This window comes from Athene cunicularia (assembly GCF_003259725.1).
Source record: "Athene cunicularia isolate RWA chromosome 2 unlocalized genomic scaffold, athCun1 chr2_part1, whole genome shotgun sequence".
In the NCBI taxonomy this organism is placed as follows: Eukaryota; Metazoa; Chordata; class Aves; order Strigiformes; family Strigidae; genus Athene; species Athene cunicularia.
In genome coordinates this window covers 11231096-11254920 of record NW_020799095.1, presented here as the reverse complement: position 1 = coordinate 11254920, position 23825 = coordinate 11231096, and the positions used below count along the sequence as shown (strand labels likewise).

The window sequence follows — 23825 nt, the reverse complement described above, 5'->3', positions numbered from 1 at the left end:
TGTAAAAATGTAAGGACATTTACTTACATTGACTAATGCTGTTTGAGGAATAGTAAGGGGAGAGGTGTATGAGGGGTGTGCCACCAGGACAAGACTCTAGGTTTGAAGAGCATGGATGGATCTGTTGGTGCTGATGTCCTTCCTTAGGGGAAAATATGATGTGCTCATTAAGTTATTGCTATCTATATATTCCTTAATTGCCATATATTCATTATATAGGGTTATTACTGACCATTTGTACAAGAATATCTTCAAAACAGTGTCATTCAGACATGTACATTTTAAATTAAGTAAACTAGTTCTGATTTCTTTTAATAATTCCCTTTAAATGGTACACAGATTGTTGAAAACACTTTTATGATTCATGTGATTATTTTTTTTATTCCATTGTGGTTATTTCTTTCTCTTGGAAAACTAATGCTGGTGTTACTGTTGTTCGCAATTCTTCATTCTTTCCCACACGTCTGGAACTGATTTTGTTTTTAATGGAGCTGAAGTCAATGTGGCTCTTTGTTTAGCTTTATTTTTGTGCCACAGTATCATTAGGTGTCTGAAAAATTTAGAGCTTCTGTGGCACTTCACAAACATTAACTCACTGACCATGCCCGCTTTGCAGTAATTTTAGGGTTTAGTCTTCACCTGGCACTTAACTCAGACTTTGTCCAGCTGTGTTTTGGGACCTCTTGCTGTCTGACAGACCCATGTGGTCCTGCTGCACACTCCTGTGTAACCAGCATTCTCCCTAACATCATCACCCATTATTTTGGTGTATGCTCTGTATCTGCTGATCTCCTAGCATGCTTTCCCAATATCTTCATCTCCGTGAGCAACACTCAGAGGGCCTGTATTCCCACTCTCTGCTTCTCCACCCTTCCACCCCGCAACGTACCTCTTGGATGACACAGTTTCTAAAAATCACATTTAAAAATAGCAGTATGTTAATAAATATGTTTTATTAGGGGAAACAAATTCAGCCATGTGGAATTTGAAGCCTCGGTGCTTGCCAAACAACTGTTTTGCACTCACCCCCTTGGCATCAAAATGCTAAGATGAAGGCTGCCTTCTGCAGGTTGCTAGATGCTGTGCTGGGAGGGGGCTGGTGTTACTGGTCAGGTTTGCTGGGTCAGTCATTGCATTCTGGACCTTTTTTGGTGACACGTGCTGCTGTGCCTCTTCCTGCATTATCCTTCTCCATCTTTTTTTCTATCGTGCTTTCCATGCCCCCCGTTCCTTCCCTATGCTTCTCCGCTCAAGCCTTTCTGTTATTTGATCTTTCCTATGACACTGCCTTCAATAACCTTATTCTCTTTTTCCGGGACCTCTGCCTTCCTGTGACAGCTCCACTGGCAGTGGTGGGCCCGTCTATCTGCCTTATGTCAGTATAGCCACGCTGATGCCTTTGCAGCAGCTCTTGGCTGCATTTGGCAAGTGCCAGAAAAAAACCTTTTATTTCTGTCATAAACAGCTGGAATTACAGAGGACAAGTGGTATCTTGTAACTCTCTAGTTCTTCCTGGTCCTGTTGGGTCTGCAGCTGTGAGAGAGCTTCTTATGTGAATTGTTGTCTCCTTGAAATAAACTCCCTTTTGAAATTTTGCTGGTGGTTATTGCAAGAGCATGAGAGTCCTATCACAGGATGGCTGTTAAGGTATTTTGCTGTCCTTCCAGCCTTGGCCATTCTGAGCAATCAGTCCTCTGGGGTGCTAAAAAGGGCATGGTGGTGAATGCCTTCTCCATTGGCTGGAGATAGCAGTGCTTCTTTGTGTTTCTTCTGCCACCTTCTTTTCTCTTGTTGTTTCTGCAAATGCTCCTCTGATCATTTACCAACTGCACAAAAGTTTATCGTATTTTCTTAATCAGTTTTTACTTATAGCTGATTGAGTGACAGTCTACATTCTTGCTGGATTTGGTGTTAATACAATTTGTTGTTCATTCCTGATACACTGCAGGGGAGTGATTGTGTTTGTTTTTCTGGATTCTTCATGCTAATTTTAATTTGAATTAGATATTATGGATGAAAGCTAAATTTTTACTTCATATCTGTTGCTTTGACCAGGTGATTCTTCTGGCTGGTTTTTGTCTTCTCAAATCTCTTAACTATGTGAAATTTTCACATGTAGCATATTGTTTGAAGACTGTTCTCAGCCATTGCCTCTCCTTGCTACGCTGGTCTTTTTCCAACGCTGGTCTTTTTCCAAAGCCATGGAAGGGTTCCCAGGGAATATCTCACACAGCTCTGGTGTTCAGTGCTCACAGCAAACCCATGACAATGCCCCTGGAAATGGTCAATGGCATCTGTAGGGCCAGGAGGAACATTTTCTTTCTCTCCACAATAATAAGCTGTCCTGGATTGTCCTGTTACTCTGAAGAGTGAGTCTCTGCCACAGCATCCTTTCTGTGGTTGCCTGAGATTAACGTTTGCACTCTGGTGTGCTTCATTTCTTCACTTTCTTCCATGTGTGTATATTCTAGAGTTTTCTTAATGGACCTTTTCCCCACAAACACTTGAGAAGACTGGAGGCTGAAGGGCTGTTTGGACTTTTTGAGTAATGTTGTTATGAGCTTGGTTATACTCTCCCATAGTAAAAACTGCTGTCCACTGTGTTTAAAGGCTTGGGACTGCTGGGGAGCATCTGATTTATTAATGGCCTCTTTTCAGCTTCCTCCTCATCTTAAGAAGATATAAGCAGGTAATTAGCTAGTTGCCAAGAAGACAGTGGAAATAAACTTTAAAATTCCTCCTTGTAAAATGATTTATTTAACAGTTTTATTCTGACATGTGTGTTTTATGCTTTAATCATCTGTCTGTAGCTGTGAAACAGGCCAGGTCTCTTCATCTTATGCTGTTAGATTTTAGAGGACTGATCCTACATGGTTTTTTCTCTTTTGTTGCCACATGTGAATGTTTATGTTGGCTTTCTGGTAGACGCTTAATTGGATTGTAACTGATTTTACACTAAAGACGGATGTCCAGTTTTCTTTCAGTCCTATCTGAATTGCTCTGGTTTCTGGAAGGAATCAATATTCAGAAATATATTGAACTCTTTTGCTGTGGCTTTCCTCCAGGGGCATTACTTATATTTGATCATCAGTGCCAGTTGCTCAGGGTGACGGAGGTGTTCAGGTGCCTTGAATAACAGCTCTGTTCCTGTTATGGCTACTTTTTGCAACTGGAGTTCTGGTATCTGCAGATATCTCCACCTGAATGCTGATAAAACACTAGCAGCTATTGTGAGGGCTCTTCCAAACTCTTTCCATTCCCTTGCATCCTTCCTGACTGTTTCCTTTGATGGTAATTCTATTTTTCCGGTTCCCAAAACTCATAATCTCAAAGTTCTCTTTGAGTCTGAGCCTTCTTTAGAAGCTCGTGTTAATAAGATTTGTGAAACAGCCTTAATGTATCACCCCAATAATTTTTATAGGTATTGAATTACTTATAACCTTTGTCAGGAACTTACGCTAGGTACACAACTCTCTCTAATCGTCATCTGTTGTCTGCAGGCTCCCTTACTTCTGCTTTATTCAAGCATTTTCCATTTGTATAGGTCTCATTTGTCTTTCAGATCATCAGAGTTTCTAAGTATCTTTCTCCTCTGCTGCAACAGACACAATAATGTTTGAAGAAAAAGATTCATGTCTGTAACTCATCACTTGCCACTTTATTCGCTGTTAGAGCAAGACCATGAATTCACCAAAAAGAAAAACCTCTTCCTTAAACCGGAGCCTGGAAAGGCACTAGTTTGAGGTGCTGAAGACTCATATTTACAATTACACTCCCCAGGGAAAGCCAGAGGGATTTACAGTAAATATCAGGTTTTGCGTCCAGAACTGCTGACAAACCAGCCTCCTTTTGATAGATGGATTCATTATCACTTTCTAATTACAAGCAGATTTCCAGGTGTGTTCACCATGTTATAAATGAAACCTGTCCATTGTTATACAGTGGTGGCCGCCGGGTCAGCCGTCAGGGATCTATAGCTCCTCTTCTGTCATTGGACCAAATTAATCAGATGTATTTTTAACAGATAACCTTTACAAAAGTGACTGATTAATCACTTGGTAATGTGGACTGCTATCAAGTCCATAATCTCCAAATAAAGGAAGGAACTCAGCAAGACTACAATATGTCAAATGCATCAGTCTCAGTGTGTTAAAATACTTTCAGGGCCAGATGCTACTCTTCTGAAAGGATGGAAATCTGCTACATCAAACATGTATGTTTTTCTGCATCTGTGGGTCAGATTCTGCACTCAGATGAAGGCTTTCTGGTTATACAGGCTTGATGTCAAATGTAGCCCGATGTGTACACATCTAAGGACAGAATTTGATCACTACAAAGTAATAAAATTTCTATCAGATTTTGTCATTTGATTATTTTTTTTTTTAGAACTGTAATTTTTAAGAGACTATTAAAAGCAGCACAGATCAGTAAAACAGTCTTTGTCTAATCTTGTAACCAAGGATAGATTTAAGTGTGATTTTCCTATGTTGCAGTTACTTCTTTTGAAGATAAAACAGCCTGTCTTTTAATTTTGTATTGAAGAATATGCTTGACATCGTTCAAACTGAGATTAGGTTAGTGAAAGCATACTCTTGCTTATGCTGGAAAATGAAACAAGTTCTTAATTGTCAAAAGATTAATCCTTGGCAGTCATCCAGGCCAATATTTGCTGTAGCAACTTGGTATCCATCACAGTTACAGACCAAAGGTCTCGTCGTATATGTATTCCTCGCAGCAGAGACGTATCAGGGCAGCGCAGCCTCGCTACTCTGAGCTGTTAGTCTCTGGGATATTCTATCCATTCCTCAATTAGTGCCCTCACAGGGGTCACAGTCTTTGACTGGGCTATTTCTAAAGATTGAAATAATAAAGCTCAGTAATATCCAAAAAAAACAAGTCCCAAACTGATTTTTTTATGCATCGCAGTGTTTCTTGTTAGAGGTTTTAGCATCTATTAGAATTTTGCTCCATCAATATAATAACAATAATACTAGTGAAACGTGAGGGTTTTTTTTCCGGTGATAATCACCTATAGGTAGTAGGATGATACTGCTTAAATTGGCGCTGCTTTTTTTTTTTTTTTTTTTTTCTCCCCTCCCAAACTAACTTGCTATTGAAGTGCAAAGCTGCTATAGAAGCCTCCTCAGCTGCTGGCATTGCCATTCCTGTCCCTGTTTTTGAGTACTGTCTTTTTCCCTCTGAAATTCCTGGTAGAAGCAGAAACCGGGATGAGCCTTTGTTGTCCCACAAACCTAGCAGAAGAACAGGTCAGTATTAGAAATACCTCATATAAATTACCAAAGCTATCAGTCCTAAGCCTTGTTCTCTTAGTGTAACTAAACCCCACTAAAACCAGCGAAATGCTAGCCCCATATCCCTCCTCCTGTGTAAGGCACCTCTGTTGTGTTTTGGGTGATTATGTATGTACAGCCTTAGAAAATTGTTCAAAGGAAGTTTTATCTCTTACTCATCACAGAAATGGTGATTCAGAAAATGGTCTAATTCAGTTCCATATTCATTGTCACTGATGCTGTGTACACTTTGACTTTCCGTGCTGCTAGCTGGAAGGAAGCTGCCTGCAGTTTTCAATTTGCATGGCAGGGAAAAACATGGATAAAAATTCAGTGTGCAGACTGATAATAGGGTTGGGATTTGAAAATTTGGGTGTGGCTTTGTTTTCTTTGACTCCCATTCTGCACTGCAAAGATTGACAGGATTATGGGGTGCAGGTAGGATCAAGACCTGATCGCTCACTGATGAGTCTCTGCCCATTTGGTGCTTTATAGGCCCAAGGGAGAGGAGCAAATTGACAGAGTGTTCTGGCACGCTGCTGTCTATATTTGGATCCCTGATTTAAAGCTGACAGATGTGTAAAATTGTATATAGCCAGAAAACTCCCTAGTGAGGACACAGCTGCATATATCGATGAGTCAAAGTTACTCCAGTTAAGGCTGGCATTTATTTATATGTGGCAAATTCCCTCCAGATCTCTGTTCCTGGTAATGTAATATCACTGAGTATAGTTTTGGGCTCGTTCCACCCGCTCTGGATCAAACCATGTGCTTTTTGGATATGAATGAAGAAGACTTGTAAATCTGAAGCGCTGCTCTTCTCAAATGCTGGGCGAATGCCATCATACCCTCATTTAGATGTGGCAGCTGTTGTCAGTTACTTAATCTCATAAATAAAATAAAGCCAAATTTCCACAAACTGAATCTGCCTCTATCACGCGGCCTCCTGCAATGCCTTAAATGAACTGCATATTTTTGTTTCTCAGGAATCTCCCTTTATAACCCACTATACTGCTTGATTATTTCCTCTGTGTTGTACAGGAAACAGTAAGTGATTAATAACCTGCCTCAGTTTTACTTTCCCCTCTTGCTGCAGCCTTGTCGTGAAATAATGTGACCCACAGATGTCTGAGCAAATCAATCCATTGCGCTAATGACAGATGCTGTTGGGGCTTGCTCAGTGAAAGTGAGCTATTTCAGGGGGAGAAGCTCAAGTATTCCTGCTACTTTGATCATCTCTCTTAGTTTTGTATAAATTTTGAGCATGCTAAAAACTCCCAACAAAGCACGACATAACCCACTCTGGAAAACAGCCTGGGGTGAGTACCAGTCCCGGAGGCTCAGGAGGGAGCTAGAAGGCAGGTTTGCTGAAGAAAGGCAGAGTTATCACTAAAAATTAGCATTTGCTGACTGTAGAGACATCAGGAGGCACGTGAGGTGCACCATATATGTCAGGGCTTGCTTGCTTCTCTACTAAAAAGGAGGTAATGGAAAATAAGGCCTCTGCACTTAACAAATGAAACCTCTCAATCACAGTTAATTATATCATGCATGTCACCTTTCACAATGTTTAACATTTTCTGGAGTGAGTGAGTGATGGAAATTAAAATCTCAAAGCTAGTTTTACTAGGATTTAGTTAGGAGTCTAGTGTACAGAGATAGCTGGCAAGAGAAATTTCCCAGTAGTAATGCTCACAGAGTGGGGAAGATTCAGACTGACAGTCATTTTCATAAAGCACAAGGGCACACTGAAACAAATTACAAGCTGATTGAATCTTTTAAAAATTGTTAATCGTTTCTCTGATCAGTCTATAATACACTCTTCAACCATCAGCTAATGCACTGGAGTCAGCTGGGCTTATGGCTGGAGAGAGCAGGCAGCCCTGGTGTGTGGCACTGAGGGCTGGCATGTGTTACACTGGCTAATTGAGGGTGTCACCCAAGCCCTCCACCAGATCTTTGTTTTCCTGAGTGGCTTTTACTAAAGGAATGTTTGAGTAGTAGGGAAGAACAAAGATATATTATGTTTGGTAGCAGCAGACACATGAAATTGTACTATGTAAAGAATGATTAAGTGGTGATACTGTCCACTCTTTTTTATAGTTGCTCAGCAAAGGAAACAGAACACACATGTATGCAGATTACTCATAGTAGATGGTTTGACCCAAGATAGGAAATCCTGCATTTAAATTCACTGGGTGGGGAGAGAGGTGGTTATTGAAAATTTAAATCCCAAGTCGAGAAACCTAGAAAATAATCTAAAGGCTCAATAATTTTTCTGTTTAGCAAAGAGTTAACCAGGGACCCAACTGCTGGAGGATTTGCAGGGATTTCTGCTGTTGGGGGTGTGTGTGTGTGTGTGTGTGTGTGTGTGTGTGTGTGTGTGTGTGTACCTTTTCCAGCATTACTATTTCTGAAACTTTCCACTGCCACTCAGAATATCAGAGCATATCAGCTTGTAGTTCCTAAACATTTTGTTTTGCATCAACTTCTTAAAATACGAGAAGAAAAAAATGTTATTTATGAAGAGGAAATGAGAAACTGTGATGTAATTCTACAATGAATAGGAAGAATTACAGTGCTTTGCAACCCTACAGTTGTTTGCTACAGTTATGCAATCCAGTTCTTAATGGAAGTAGCCAAGGTCTTGCTCTCTTTTTGTTTCCAAGAAGCTGAGGGTCTTTTTCAAAGTCGTTGGCTCAAAGGGATGGAAGATACCCCCTTTCTGTATTCCCTCCTTTCACCCTTACCTTAAGCTACACCATTATCTTGCAGTAATGAAACCTGAAAACAATGGTAAAGAGTTAACATCAAGGACTTCAGCAAAAAACACCAACAAAATACCCCACAATCCTACTCTAAAGAGGTTTCTATAGAACATCTGAGTTAAGCATGGCAATTACAAAGAAGCTCAAGTGGTCTTTGCTTGAAATTGCAAATGTACCACATTGCATTATCACAAGAATTCTCATGCAAGAACAGTTTGCAGATGGTTTGCATTGGCATACTTTATGTAAACGCTCTAGGGAACAGATGGCATCATGGGTTCTTGTGGCAAATGTGAATTTATAGCGCTCACAACATGCTAAAGTCTTTTGCCTGTAGCTGAAAAGCAACAAAAATGAAGTGGAAACTCAGCCCTGTAAATCAGTTTGCCAGTGCCTTTGCCATTGTAACTATGGATAACATTTAGCTTACTCTTTATTGTGAAATTTGGGTTCTTTTATTTGCCATCTACTTGCAATTGGGTACAAATGAATGCAGCATGTGTGTATGTTTATTTGAGTACGCATATGCAGCTTTTAAATTAATAGGCTGACATTGTGTAAAGACCAGAAAGTTGAGATCTCAACCATCATTTAATCTAAAGCTTCTGAATTTTTGATCCGAAATTCAATGCAGATAATTCCAATTTTCCATGCATATATAGATTACTCTGGGTAAATCGATCGATTTCACACAACTATTGACAAATAGTTGGAAGGGGTAAAATAACAACATAGATTAGAAGTGTGAGTTACTGACCTTGCAGTCGTTTTGTACATACATATTCAGTGGGATGAGCATCAGGGCACATTAGTATAAAAAGTAACAGTTCCTTCTCATTTGGACACAAGTTGGAGTTTGAGCATCTTCTGTAAGGAAGAGGTGTTATTTAAGAAGTCAGACCTGTGGGGGGGGAAAGAAAATTTTGTAAACAAGCAAGGGATTTGTTGACTTCCTTTGGAGCTATTATATTGAACTTAGAATATAATTATTATTGCAGTATATTCCCTAATTATTTAGATGCTTGTAAAAATTGATTTTATGTAAACACAGCTTGTTCTAAACCGGCCAGATCTTTGCTGTGAACATAAGTTGTTTAAAATTTATTGACCTGTCGTTCACATGTGTTACTTTACTAGCACTTAATGGTCTGTTTAGATAGTCTTGGTGTGTATGAACTCCCAGTGCGCTACTCCAAGCACCACACGTTGACAGGTAGCTGCCATGTAGATAAAATAAGGGGCCCTACTCCAAAGCATACAGGGACACACAATCATTAGTTATTTTCTAATCTAAAGCAGGGATTTCCTCAGCAGCCAGAGGAGAAGCAGCGTTCTGGTTTTGCATTATCTCTGCAGCTGAGTTAGGCCTAAGTCCTGAACCAATATGCAGCAAGGCCGAAAACAAACAAGCAGGAAATCCAGCCTTGCACAAAATATAATTGTTTTAAGGAGCCTGAGCTTTGAGGGTTTCTTTTTGAATGCGTTGTGTAGACAGTGGCCAAGATTAGAAATATATTTGGTCCTTCAAACCCTCCCGAAAGATGGACAATTAAAAGGTAAATTAGTTTTGTAGTAGATAGAGATCACCTTAAAAAAACATTTGTGGTAAGACTTGCTGCAGTGTTTTTTTCATCCTGTGTATAAAGCAAGCTGTCCAAAAATAAAAACTAAAACAACAAAAAAGCATTACTTCTTACAGTGCCTATTCTCTGTTGGCTCAAATGTGATTGCTGTACTTCTTTTTCTTAATTTTTAGGGCTCTCGTGTATTTTGTGAGTTGAGATTACTTTCCTTTATTGTTTAGGTCTCACAAGAAAATGATGCAAATTGTATGTTATAGATCAGTATAGCTCAAGTTACTAACCAAACTTTGCTGTTCTCTTTCTACATATATAAGGCTAAGTATTTCCAGAGACCACTGGTTTTTCTGGTTGCTGTTTCTGATTGTGGATCAGCAGCATAGTTCTCTTAATTTGACACAGGCAGAGATTGCATCCATAAAATCTACTGCTGGAGTGTCATCTGTCCTGCCCAGCTTTGTGGTTATCAGTCTCTACGATCCATGAATACTTGGTACCTAGAAAGGTGTTTATCTTAGCTTTAAATGCCTGGTTTGAAAACGCTGTCCTAAATTTGTGCTAATACTATGTCATACCATCTGAAAACCTACTCTCAGAATGCTTCTGGCCCTGGGAATTCAGCAGCATATTTTTCATAGGAAAACTATTTTATGTCAGTGTTTAAATATTTCATAGGGTTCTTAAGTAAAAAATACATTATGTTACTTTTTTTTTTTTTCATATATGCAGTTGCATAGTTGTTTTTCTGCCTTCATGTCAGGCCAAATTCTGCTATATTTGGCTGTCAGTAATTCAGAGTAACTATTATTTCCAGTGGATTTACATCTGTGTAACTTGACATGACATCTACAGTATGGATAAGAAAAATCAGTATCAGATTTAATTTGCTGTGGCAATAAAGATGTTTATCCATCCACTTTTCAAACTACACTGACTTCTGTATAGAATGAGCAATCCCAGTATCCCAAACTGCTAAAAACAACAACAAAAACCTCACAACTCTTAAATCCCTCACTCCTGTGGAATGTACTTGGCTTTGAAAGCATGTGAATTTAAAACATAAATAGCTATGGAAAATAATTCTGTCTGTGTTATTTTCCACTAACACAGGATGGCAAATTTTCTTACTAGCCATCCATTAAAATTGACTATTAGTACTTTAAACAAGCAGGCCATTCTTTACCTGATGTATTTGAATGCAATTTATCAGCAATGGAAATGTCACATAGACCTGACAGATTTATATATTTGGAGATTAGAATCAAGTTCCCCAAAACGGTTAAAAAACATTATTTGATAAAAGCTCTGCTCAGTCACTCCACCTTATTCCTCTGCAAAATGTGACATTTTTGTGCTTCAGTTTTGTATTTTGCTCATAGTTTTTGCCCTAGGAGCAGCGTGATTAGCTCAGAAGGGTGTTTAAACCAGATTGTCAACCTCCAGAGCTGTCTTATTTTGAATGGTTGTATTTAGTGCTAAAGTATTTGCCACCAGCTCTGTTCAGTAGCAGGTGGTCTCATTTTAATGTGCTGAATATGAGCAAATCCTGTTGAAGATGAGGAAGCTACAATGGTGTGGTGCCTCTGACAGGTTTAGGTCTAGAAATTTTACTGTTAAAGGTTCCCTTTACTGAAAGCTACACAGTCATGCCTCATTATGCCAGCTTTTTCCTCTCTGAATATCAGTTATATGCTGAAGTTGACTTTCCAGTGGTTCCTACTTTTGGGTGAGACCACTGTGAAAGGATTTCTTTCCCTTAGCTTGTGTGCTCAGCTCTGTGCCAGTCCATTGTGCTGTACTGTACCCCACGTTGTCCCTGGGGGATAAAGAGTAAATGCGAGGACTGGCTGGCCTTGGCTCCTTGGCTCTCTCTGCTGGTGCTGGGAGGTAGGCCTTCATGACACCTGCTAAGAAGCGTATCCTTTCCCTTCTGACATCTTGGCTAGGTGGCCAGCATCTTCATCCTGGAAGAAGTCCTGTCTCCATCTTGACAGAGGACATCCAGGGGAGAGTAAGGAGTGCATACTAGATGCATTAAAAAGGTTGCATTTTTGGCTAAAGTTCTCCTTTTAGCTAAATAGGGGCAAGGTTAGTGATGACTATGATGCCTAGCTAATGATTAGACAGAATTGGGTTTGAACCAAGCAGAGGGACTGTCCCAGAAGCGAATTTGTTATTGGTATGATAAACCTGGACATCTCGGTTGTCTCAACACTACGCTTTACTCTTAGAGGAAATCTAGCAATTTTTACTAACTATGGTGGCACTTTTTCTTCTCCCTGATGAGAAACCAACAAAAGCTTCATTGTTCTTGTGATATTACTGGACCCTTTTTAATAAACCTGATAAAGTGTAAATGATGAGTAAGCTCAGCTCCCATTTAATGTGCCAGTAGGAACATTAAGAGACATCCTGTGGTTGCAGTTAAACTCTAAATAGGTGACCAGAATTCCTATGTGATAAACTGTCCTTTTGGTGTTCTCAGAGAATATTTTCCTAATTTTTGACTCTTTAAGAATGTCATGAAAAGAGGCATTGCATCACCTCTACCATTATGAGCCCATTTGGGAGATACATGCAAGAAAGAAAAACGAAAAGATCTCTTTCCCCCCTTTCATCAGATACTTCTCAATTTATCAACTCAAGAAGAGGATGATGTCACTGAAGATGCTGACTTCTTGCATATATGCTTAAATATTAGGCAGTACAAAAATACACAACAATTCTGTAGTTTTAGTAAGGGGTTATCATATAAGATGTGTGAGTACCCAAGGACAGGCAAGCAGGTGGGACAACTGGGAATTTCCAAAAATTTTTGATATGTCCTGAAGGTAGTTCATCAGATTCCTTGTGTGGGTTCAATGAGGAGATCAAATGTTCCATAACTGTTGCTGGCAGAGTGGAGCCTGTTCTTCTTCAAACTGGGCAGTTCCAGAGCAAGCAAAGAGCATTCATGTGAGGACTCCAGCCGTCTGCTAGCAATGCTGCTTGGAAAGACAGTGCCTGTCCCAGTTCCTGCTTTCAGCACTTCTCATGCATTTGAAGTCTTTACATGTAGTCACGCAGGCTCTCTTTCCACTACAGTGTGATGAACGGTCCTGAGAGTCAGCAAAAGCCATAGAAAGCTTTGACTTACGTGGTTCCTACCCATGTAGCTGGTTAGGGCTTGAATGCTGCAGGGGTTCAAAGGCTATCAGAAAAACAAGCAAGGTCAGGACATGGACCAAGGTGGTGTCCTGTGAGTTGTCCATACTGACAGCACACAGGCCTCCTCTCCCCAGCAATGCCAGGTATGGATCAGGGGTCAGCTGCGCCAGGAACTATCCCCATAGGTATCTCCAAGCTAATGCTGTAATGTAGTAGAGAGATGCTTTCAATGCAAGCTGTGCCTCAGGGCTCGAAACGAGCTCTGGCCCATTGTATTTATGGATTTAGGTAGAATCGTGAGGAGTTGCTGTGGCTGTGCATAGACCTTCTGGAATTCATGGGGGAGAGTTTGTTGCTTAAATGTTGTTTGGATCCAGATTCCCAAAATGGTTGGAGAGTCATGTTGTGATGCATGGTGGTGGCTGCATCTTGGCTGAGGCTGGTAGACAAGGCAGGTATACTTTGCTAAAATGCACGCATAAATAACCAGGTATCTTCTTGAGACTGTGACAGTGTGGAATACTGAGCAGAAAAAAATTTTTTTTTTTCTTTCCTGTGCTGAACCATATGGTCATTAATAGTTGAGAGCAAGGTTCGGTATCTTTACATAAGCTTTGAACATGCTGTCATGATTGTGACTTCAGATCTTGAGGTGGGGGGCCAGCAGGATGGACATGCCACCTTTAATAATATTCATGTTTTCCTATGTATTTAGAAATACTTATGTCTATTGTTAGATTCAGATCCCACATCTATAAGCTTTTTATTAAAAAATTTCTGGAAAATTTTATCTTCCCACACAGAAGGCCTTTTTTAATGAAGATATGCTTCTGGTCCCACTGGCAGGACCTTATTAGCAGCATTCAGAAAGCCCCCCAACAGGAAAGTCATGAGCCCTGAAGCTGTAGCTTTACATTTATAGTCATTCCCTGCTGCTCCTCCACCATTTGAAGGCCTGTAAGATCTCCCCCTGTATTGTTTTTAGGATTATGTTTGTTAAGGATAGTAAACTGAGGGATAAATCAAAGGGATTTTGTGATCATCAAGATTTACAATCATCACTGTATTACATACTTGAGTAGGGTTAAAATAACAATTCAATTTTAATTTAAAGGGAAGATGGAGGGGAGTGTATAAAGAATACTATTTTTTATGTAGTTATCTAGTAAACAGCAATGTACAAGATTGCAGAGCTTGGACAACAATTAGTAAGGAATACAAAGCTCGTGTCAGAGTGTTTTCAGTACCTTTCTGTTGCCTCTTCTGCTGGTCCTGAGTTCAGTTTAGTATTTCTGAATTACTCAGTTTTACCAGCCCCAAATGTAAAATAAATCATAATACTGACATACAAATTAAAAGGCTTAGTAATAGTAATTTGGAGTATTTCTTCCTTATCCTTTAGTTTCCTAGCCTTTCACTATGCCAGTCTGACCATGTTTGTAGGCTGTTCCTCTGAGTTCTTAAAGCTGAAGACTTCTTAAATGAAAACTGAGTTGCTCACATGACTGCTGAAACTTGAAGAGAAAGGCTTTTTAAATCTCACTGTGAAGTCGAGAGATTTGGCAAAATTATTTAAGATTCTTCCCATACTTTAATACTTTTCTTTAGGGATGAGAGATAAGGTGTGGAATCTTAATAAAAACCTTTTTATTGAAAATCATCACAGCATCCGCTGTGACTCAGCTTTGCAGCTGCCATCACCGATCCTCCTCTTTGCCGTACAGTTGCCCAACATAGCACGCATTACAAAAATTCTCTTTATACGGTCAACAGCGCTAATACGTAGAAGGCATTAGCCACCAAAAATACCTTCTGTAATGAGGAAAGAACATGTGAGCTTGTACTTGGCTTTTGTCTGCACCTTCACTGTCCCCATGCTATAAGTGGTCCAATTAGCCAAGAGTAATTATTAGAAATGTGTTGTTTCCTCAAGTACAGTGCAGACTGAACAACTCTGCAAATGGCTGAATACAAAGCCCAGCAGCAGGCATGCGTAAGGTCACGTTGGGATGGGATGGGTGTTTGTGCTTTCAAGGGGAATTTTAAAAAAATAGTTAAATAAGCCTTCTTTGAATTCTAAAGTGTGATGTTAACTCAAAAGTATTAATGTTAAACAGGTGGCCAGTGAGAGGCTTTGTGAGGGTTGTTTTGGTCTTGTATAATGGAACTGATACATTTCTAAAAAACAGGAAAATCAAAGAACACAGCAATGCTGTTCCATTAAAGGACTGTGTATGTATTATAAAGGTGCTACAAATATCCCCAGTGTGGCCTTTATCTCTTCCCAATGAGTGATGCACCCAAGCCCCAAGACTTCATAAAATCTGAGCATGGGATGTTTGGACAGATGCAGGTCCCCGTTCTGATCATGTATTTCATGCTTTGTTGAGTCCAGATCTAGAGGCTTGGAGAAAGTGAGGCATGCTCTGTGTATCTTAAAATAGTGTAAAATCACAGGCTGGCTCTGCATTTCTGTGAAGGACGTCACAAAGTATTTTTGTTCTGGACCCCATATGTTCTTACACTAAAGCCTCTTGCTTCCAGTGTCTAATATCCTAAAGAGGCCTATTAATTACATAAAAAGCTCTGCTTTATTAGTTAACTTTCTGTGGTTCTTGTTGTCACTCTACTGTCTGTTTTCCTACTTGTCATCTTCCTGCTTTAGTTGGGTATGTGTTTGAAGTTAGTTTTGAAGGAATAAAACTGCATCCATTTACATAGCAGCTGTCAAAGCATGATACTCTGTTCTCCAGAAGCAAGCACATACAAAAAAAGTTCATCCCCTGGTTTGCTATCTTGAAATTGCAGGGACTTGGATTTTCTAAACCCTCCTCCTCTTTATAAATAATGATTAAAAGGAAAAAATTTCTACTAGGAGCATAAAACCTCTAAGTTAGTGTCACAGTGGTGTCACTCGCTAAAGCCTTGTAATAGGTTTGTGAGAGACCTTCAGAAGAACCATCTCTTTATCTTTCAGTGGGAACTCTGAATAGGAAAGCTGTGGCTTAATTCCTTATGGTGTTTTCTTGGCATCAGCTCTATCTTCCCAGCTCTTATTCAGGCTGAAAGAAAGGGCTGTTTTATTTTGTTGTGTTTTTGCAAGAGAGTAAAATAAAATCTTAACTGTGTTTTTCTTTTTAATATTGGGAGCATAATAAGCTTGCTTAAGAAAAAGAAAGCCAACCAGTAAACCTGGGACGTCTCTCATTTCTTTAACAGCTACATAGTGTGTGCAGCTGAGAGCTGCCAGTTGGATCCTAGCAGGGGAGAAACCACTTTAGTTTGTTTGGTTTGTATATGGAATAACATTTTTCTTGCCTTGGAATACTTGTTTGTCATCACTCCCCCTTTGTGTTTATGTTCTGCTTGGAAATAGTCTCTGTGCTGTATATGCATTTGCCAGGATGTGCACATAAACAATGTTCCATTATGGCCCGCTCTGCATACTCCTTATTTACACCATATACATTTGGCAGTAAACACGTTGGGGAATGACAGAGAGCAAACTCTTCTAGGCCCCTTTTTTCAGTTAGTCCAGACTTTCTGCCATATGCTTGCTGAGGTCCCACTTCTATTCATGTTTTTATTAGGTAGAAAAAAAGTGTCCAGACTTCCAACAAAGCAGCTTTTGTGTTCTCTGTCAAAAAAATCTTCTCCTATGAAATGTTGATAGAAGTACCCAGAGCTCTTGTGGGGGTGCAGAGTCTGAATAGGCCAGTGGCGAAAGCGCGGGAGGGGAGAGCAGGGGAGCTGGGGTACAATTTTTGCTTCTTGCCTGCTGTGAACGAGTATCGCTTAACTTTCTATTTTCTCTAGTTTTCCATTTGGCAGCCAGGGTTGTACCCCTCATCCTGATGCTCGTTACGAAGGCGACATTTTTAAAGTGTTAAAGGCTTTCAGAATTTTAGCTAGAAGAGGTGAGAGAAACAAAATACTGTTTAGTGTAGCATAAAATGGAGGTTTGACTTAGAATATATGCTGTTTAGTAAAACTGTAGAACCATGATAAAAAAGTTTCACAGTGGCATAAATCATTTTTAGTGACTCTGTGCTTGAAATCGGTCAGATTAGATCTTTTTCTCATTGATTTTGTATTTGGTTAATGATTCCAGCCCTGAGATCATAAAGCTATGTAAGATGTAAAAGATACGGGAAAATATCTTTAACCTCTGCATTTAAACTATGTGTTTCTTTTGACATTGAAATACTGCAATGACCTGGTAATGTTTTCCAATGTTTTAATTTTTGCTGATGTACAAAAATATCACAGAAGAGCTGATTCGTAATTATTACACATGGTATTGCATAAATTTCTTCCTAATTAAAAAGCTTCTAAATTCCGAATAATCAATTTATGAAGGCATATGGTTTTGACAAATTATACATTTAATTTGTAAAGATTTATTAGAAATTTGACCTGCAGCTAGTTAATTATGGTTATAGTACTGATGCACTAATACTGGAGATTGATATAATGATATGGTTGCAAATTTATTTTGATATCACCTACTTTAGTAGCAGGACATGGGAATACACCTATATTTTGTACCATCTTGTTTATTATGCAGGAAAGCATTAGTTTAATGAAGAACACAAATACTTGATACATTCACATTGACATTTGTATGAAAAGGTACTTTGAACAGAAGCACATTGAACCTAGTCCTTCAGGTTTTATACTTTCAGAGGCTGTTTCCAATGGCATCAGTGATAGTTTTAGATAAATAATGATAGCAAAATAGAAACTTTGGTTAAAAAATCCCCAATAAGAAATGAAATTGATTCTTGCTAATTAATTTTCAGATTACAAAATATTTTTCAAGTACCTCCCTTTGGACTAATCTCTCATCTGCTATATTGTTACTCTTAGTTTTATGAAGTCGTCAGCTGTTATTCAAGAAGAGCTTTCAAGATATTCAGGAAGCCATATTAAATAATAAACATAATTTAAAATGGTATCTTTGTATCCCATCTAGATTTAGAAGTGGTCTAAGAGGAGCATACAAAGACAATATAGATGAACTTCTAGAGTGTGATATGTTTAGAAAAGGGAGGCATGTCTTAAACATACAAAGATTACCTAATTTTTTTTAAAGCAAGTAAGAAAAAAAAAAAAACTTTAACAGCATCCTCTCTGTTATTAGAGAAATTTAATTTGTGGTTTCTTCTGACAATTCCTGGCCTAGAAGGTTAGGAGCTGCTATTGAGCAGTGAATATCCCCCATGAAGAGGAGAGAGATGTTGGTGGGAGGTGTGCATTACAGGACCTGCTGTGTCTGTGTGTGAGGATGGTGGGTGAGGGAAGGGGAGAAGACGACTTGGTTCAAGGTTTTCTTCTCTGTACCTTCAGCTGAGAGCGTTCCTGGGTCTTCCAGTGGAAAGAAAAGGTATAGGCTTACTCTACTTGTCTGAAATGGGGCAGTGTCAGTGGTGCATTAGTGCCCATAGTACCATGAATCCAGTTTTGGGGTGTAAAAATAAGGGAAAGAAGAAATGAGATAGATGGTTCTCACTTAATAGGGCCAGAAGAGTCAGAAATAAGCGCGTATCACATCAGTCTGATCTCCTATTTCCCCACTGGAAACATAGTAGCTCCTTTTCTCTAATAGTACACAGCTGTGGCTCACAGCAGTGAAGTGTGACCGTGTGAGGTACGCCCTGAGTGAGGACGTGTGCCCTTCCTGGTCCCCTGGGTCTGTCTCGCTCTCTCACAAGGGGGGAAATAACAGGGCTGAATGACAACATTTTAAAAAGAGAGAGCTTTAGGAGTCTTTGTTGCCCTGGATGTTGGCATTTTTAGATCCAAACTTAGTTATTCCTGATAACTAGGAGAGCAGGAATATTATTATGCTAATTGTATATACGTATTTGTGCTTATAACATATATACACATAAATGTAATGCAGTTCTAAAAAATATAAAATTGCTGTAATGAAATAATTTGAGATTCTCATGTAATTACATGATGGCATTAATTAGAAAGGTCTATTAGAAAAAAAAACAACTAGTATCATATGATTTGCAGGAGTTTAAGAGTATACTGTTAACAGCCTGTGCAATTTTTGATGAAAGCAACACATTCTCTGGTGATGAAAAATTATCTTATGGATTAATGAAGTACTATCTCTACCAGCTGAGGACTTTTTAATGCTTCAGTAATTATCCAGGGAGAAGTCAATGGGTGGGCAGACTTTGGGTGAAACAGGCCATTGGTACTTGATAAATGCAGTCCAGATAGGATCCCCACAGACTAAGTATGAACTGTTTTATGAAAAGTACATTGTACGTTTTGCATATGTCATGACAGCTGATGATATAAAATACAATTTAGACTGATCTGAACTCCCTGCATTCATTTGCTGTTCCTTGTACCATCAGCATCCCATGGTGAGTCAGATAGCTTTACTTTACCCTAGTAGCACTCGACTCATTTTTCCAAACACTTTTTGCAAACCTACAGAATTATTCTGAAGCAGGAGGAGGAAAAGCTCTCTTAAATCATGCCAGATATGTTAACTGGGAAAGGGTTAATCTGCCCTCAGGAGTTGCTATGTAACTGAGTCCTGCTGGGAGAGTCAGGGTTTCCAGCCAATGAGATTCAGCCCGACAATACAATGCATCTATCTTGTGATTCTTATGTGTTGTCAGTTATTGGAGTTTTTCTGAACTGGAATTACACTCTTGGTTCTTTCATACTCTCCTGCCAAGTCTTAAATAATTGTATTCCACACCAAAGTCATAAAATAACAGTACAATAGTATGCATTTATCCCTGAAAATGTTACTTTTGACAACTTTGACTAGTGTGTAGAAAGATCTCTCTTGCACCAAAACTAGAAAACTTTTAAAGATGACATTTCCTAAAGAACTTAGTAGCTCATGCCTTGGTTTGCTTTCAGACTTCCAGAAAGCTGCCTCCAGCCTTTCTGTTCTCACCTGTGCATGCAGCCTTCAATCCATTTGCTTGTGCAGAAAGAGTAGCTAAGTGTCTCAACCTTAAGCTCTTCCTTCCTTCCTAAGGTATTTCAAGAAGCTAGTATTGATTTTCCCTGTGTCCTGACTAGACTCACTCTTTAGCTATTCCTCCTCTTAAGGCTACTCAAGGCTTGAGGGCTGAAGCATGAATTCTTTAATTTCTTCTTTAGAAGAGCCAGGTGTGTTTTCTCAAAGTCTCACAACTCAAGCAAATCCTCTGTGGTTGCGCCAGTGTATTTGTATGGAAGAGGTGGCACTTCTGAGGGGGTTTTTTGTTGTTTTTTCTTTTTTCCTGAAGGAGATCCACCCACAGTCCCTTTGAAGGCTACTGATAAGATGAGGGAGAGACTAAGCTTGGCCTGTAAAAACACTACTTAGGAATCTCTGCTTTGGCTGTTTGGTTCTGATAGGAAGCAAGAGAGTGGAGTGGTATTTGTCAACATGTCGTTCAATTCTCAGTAAGTTTTACACTTCACTTAGATCTTTGTGCCTCATTTTTTCCAGTGAAGTTCTGTCTGATAATTTGTGTTGGCAAAGCTCTTAGCCTTTCTTACGTGCTTGTGCAGTCCTGCCTCTGAGTGACATAATGTTCCTGCATTGTTCAACCAGCAGAGTAGACTTGAGTAATAGTGGTGTGCACTTATTCTCAGTAAGCCTGGTGGTTTGTTTTTTTTAAATAATAAATAAATTTAAAAGTTATAGACAAATTTAGGAATCCGGCAGGTGGATCTTTAGCTTTTTAAAGTCTTTAAATAAAGTCTTTAAATAACATGTATTCACTAACTTGTCATTTAGTTTGGTCATTAGGATCTGATTGTAGATAACATGATGCTGTACTTTTTAAGGAGAATTCCAACAGGTTTCTCAGAATGCCTCATTCTTGTTACTAAACCTCCTATGGATTGAAGTTTACTTTCCCCATCCATCAATCCCAATAATTCCATGAGGAAGTTGGGCTGCAACCCTGTCTGCTGGCATATACTTAGGGATACTTTGTGCCAAAGACAAAATGGATGGATGGATGAAGCAAGGGCAAGATCTTGGAGCCATTTTTGCAAAAGAAAGAGTTTCCTTCCACACGTTCTTCTTTTCATGTCTCCCCAGAAAGATGAGTGAAGTCTGTTCTTCTGACAGGCTGTTAAGAATACATGGAAGATTAGTGTCCCATGAATGAGAAGCCTGTTCTTGAAGATGTTTGCCCAAAACTGTGGATGGGTTAAAAGGAATGGGTTTTTTCAGTGTGAGAAGGCAAGGTCTGTGCAGAATTGTTCAGTCAGAAGAAGGCCCAAGATATCAAAAGGAAGAATTTCTGTCTGATTTATGCGAAATGAATTTGAAAGCTTTATAGATCTGTGTTACATGCTTAGAGACCCACTTGCACATCCTCCACAACATGTCCCACAAAAGGTCCCATAAGGGCACAAAATTCATGATACTGCACAATGGCTGGGGCAATATGCGGTTTACCACCACAGTCTCTAACTGCACCCCATCTCTGTAAGTCCTCTTTGATTAAAGCATGTGTGTCGGTCATGATTCCCTGAGCATGACTATAATAGGTCTGGACATTCAGTCTCTTCTGTGGCCCATTATGGGAGTCTTGCAGAACAAGTGTATGGGAATCTGCAGATTTATTTAATCATACGGGGCTAGCTTAATGAAGCAGGTTGAGACCGTGCCGATTTTTATTTGTGGACTTAATTTGCAGAAGTCAAGTAGAACTTGAGGAATGCACCAAAGAACAGTTTGATAGGTGTATTGTAGCAGAGTTTGAAACTGGGGAAACATCTTGCAAGTATTTTAGACTGGACATCATTCATGCTGCCACTGTTTGCAAGTGGAGTCCAGCCCAGCCTGATTTTTTTCTGAGATCTTGTCTAAATTTGTACGTTATATTGGTGTAACAATGTAGGGTGAGGAAGTGATCTTTCCTTTTTGAAAGTGTTGTACCTGCAACAGCCCAATCCTGTACAGTTACTGGAGCATAAAAGGGATATACAGAATCCCTTACCTGCTTGACGGTAGTTACACTATGATAACCTGTATGTTTGTAAAACTAACCCCCTTAGCAAAGTTTACTTTTCAGGCTACATCAATAAAGTTAGTGATAACAATGTTCATGAGAGGACATGTGCCCTCAGTGAATTCACACAGTATTGATGGCACATATTCTACAAAAAGAAAAGGGATGCAAATTTGCCAAATACATACCTCAGTTTTGTGGTAATCCTACCACATTTATAGCAAAAATTCATGCAAGCTGTTTTCCAAACTGTGCCCAAACAGAAAGTGCACAATAAAATGAAGGTGTGATTGCATGGTGAGTTAGGGCAGTGGGCAGAGTAGAGGTGTTGGCACGATGGCCATCATTACCAAGGGATTTCAGATGGTGTCATCACATTGTCATTGCTGTCATTACCTCTGCTAGCCAGGTGGCTATGCCAGCACATTTTCCAGTCACTCATTTTGCTTTTAAGATGCCCACAGATAGGATATTGGACTCTTCTTTCAGTGTTTGATGTAGGTTTGGGAACTAGGTAAGCAGGAATTGGATTATCATGAATACATGTGTCAAGCTGCTGAGCTGTGGATCTATTGCAGTTTACATTAATGGCATAATCCAATCCCATCTGCATCAGGCTTTATGTGACAAGAGCTCTGCGCAAGTATGTGTCAGCTAGCGCTGGCTTCTGGGATCCCTCTATATGGGCTGTCCCTGCAGCAGTACAGGAGCACAAGCCCTAAAAGCTGCGTAAGTCTGTCTTAAGTTAAATACAGCTTGAGTAAGGTTTAGTCTTTGTTAGGATATATGTCTGCACTGAGCTGTTGTTACAGTTATTGCTCGGTAATGTTGGTCTTTTGTTGGAAGAAAGTCACTAGGGCTAACTTTTCACTAAGAGTTTAAGCTGCCATTAGTGAACCTCTAGAAATACCCTTGTTCCAATTTCTGTTCTTATTCTGGTTACAACTAGGGTTTTAAGTTGTCTGTGTTTGGAACTCCCATTTATTCTGCTTTTTCTAATACTATTTATTTACACATTGTGAGACACCTTTCAGGGATATCAGAACAACAGGAAACATTATCCTTTTGTTAGGTAACTTGCATTTATCTTTGCTCCCTAAGAAAAGACAGAAACAAACTCGAATAGCCTTTTGGAATCTCTATTTTATTTTTAATGGAGCTCTGTGCTCTTTTGCCTTCAGCCAACCATGAGCATATTCGGCATACAGGAAACCTCATTGTTAGAAGAAGTATTCTCTGCAGTTTAATATTCAATATTTCTACTTGCTCTTCTGCTCTTTCCTACATCTTGCTTCTACTTACGTTTTATAGATCTCCCAGCCCTCATTCTCCCTGGATTATATAATGCAATGTGTCAGTGCCATGCATGGCACTCCAGTTACCTCAGCATTTCCATTATAACTCTGTTTTGAGGGATTTATAGGCTAGTAGTAAAAATCTCTTTCTTGGCTAAGCCTTGAAGCAGCAGTTTCTGGTCATTTAAAAAAGAAAACAAAATATAACAAACTTTTTTCCCCCCCCACTTCTATTTTTTTTCTGGCAGCCATTTAGCAGTGCTGTTTGCACTGCAGGATCTTCCTAAACAGCAAATGTAGATTCAGTATGTAGCCAATTTTTAATGTAATAATGCTTTTTCTTTTTATATCTTTCAAAAATGCATGTCATCCTCTCTTTAGACACATGATGTCATTGCCTTTTTGCCAACCCTTCTGGAGCCTACAGCAGTTAGCCTTTGGGCCCTCAGAGAGGTGTGGTTTGGTCTATGTTTTCCTTTATTTGCAGCGTGGAGGCGTTTTACAGTGTTTTTTAAAAAAATTTAGCCGCCTTTGTCTCAAAGCCCAGTAACTCACTATCTCTTTCTGTGTCACAGAGCTACAAATTTATCACAATCCAAAAAGACATTGGCTATACATGAATATCTAGAATATCAGGGCTATTACCAAAAACAAATTTGGAAAGGATATTAAATCTCATGCTTTAATGCTTAAGTGATTTGCTGTTAGAGAACAGGCTATTAGAGGACCTATGGGTGAGTTATACTTC

At 39.3% G+C, this 23825-nt stretch overlaps 1 protein-coding gene across 2 annotated transcripts in view; it reads left to right on the top strand.

Moving 5' to 3' along the window:
• Positions 1-23825, top strand: part of RARB (retinoic acid receptor beta) — a 316231-nt gene that overhangs the window by 197839 nt on the left and 94567 nt on the right. The window lies entirely within an intron of this gene.